Here is a 1,310-nt window from a genome sequence, read left to right as displayed (position 1 = left end):
AACCCTGATCCTCCCTGAGTTTTATCTTTAGGTTTTCTGATAAACAGCCTTTATTTTAAATATTGATTCCCTCATTTTAACATGAGTGCAGCATCATAAATCCTACACTAGACTACAGCTTGATAGGCAAATGTAGTTGTATACGTAAACATTAAGATGAATATTAATGAACAATTAAGATAAATATTAACTTAACAGTGAGTGTACATGGGGAACTATATGGTTTGTATTAGTTCTCAGACCTGCAACCAGTACACTGTTTAATCTTTCAATGTCTTTCAGAACTTTTCAAATGTTTATCATATTTCTAACCGGCACCTTCCTCACTTTTATTTTAGTGTTTTTCAGCTGTTGCTCTGCAGTTTGACCGAAAGCTGACTCTTGAGGACTGCAGTAAAACTGTCAAGAAGTGGCTTCATTACACGCCAGAATGAGAGGAAGACATCACAAGGAATCAAAGTGACGCCAACCAGAGTCTAACTGGGGTTACCACAACTTGTACCGTTTCCTTAGTCCATATAGTACAAAGCTTAACCTCATGGACTCTGTTCTTCTGTGGACAATAGACTGTTATTCTGACAGTCAAGAAAGAGTCAAATATGTTTAAAGATCTGTGCCTCTTAAATAAAATGTTATATCAAACCTATGTTGTCATTTTTAAACTTTTGCACGCAGTTTACCCATGATCTGCCAATAATATATTAACACCAGTGAAGAAACTTGTAGTGATATGTTATGATGCAGACTTACCAGACCTAAAAATGTACATAAATCCTTAGCTTTCATTCAATATGAAATCAACCTAAATTTGCATGTAGATCCACATTCAGATGAAGGTTTAATCAATGTTGATTCCTAACTGATTCAATGTAAAATCAACAGAAATATGTGTGCAGATCCACGTTCAGATGATGGTTGAATCAACATTGATATAATGTCAGTTATGGTTGAAACCCTAATGTTGATTCAACATACAAGTCACCGACCACTTTCAATGTTTCAATGTCAGCGTTCAACATTGATTCAATGTTTCTGGCTGACATTGATTCAATGTTGTTTCAATCATTCTGTGCTATCTGGGTATTGTGTTCATAATGGGTCTTTTCTGACCATGTGAATATGAACAGCCTCTGGTGGAACGTGGAAACACTGCACATATTTCTTCTCTGGTGAAATGAGAATAATTAGAGGTGTGCCGATCGATCGGCCACCGATCATAATCGGCCGATTTCCGTGAAAAAGTGTATGATCCGTGATCACGGTCTCTTGTTGCCGATCACACAAACCGATCACCTGCATCTCATTTCGCA

Source organism: Poecilia reticulata, linkage group LG23 (assembly GCF_000633615.1).
Source record: "Poecilia reticulata strain Guanapo linkage group LG23, Guppy_female_1.0+MT, whole genome shotgun sequence".
NCBI classification, from domain to species: Eukaryota; Metazoa; Chordata; class Actinopteri; order Cyprinodontiformes; family Poeciliidae; genus Poecilia; species Poecilia reticulata.
Note: the sequence above shows the minus strand (reverse complement) of the source record.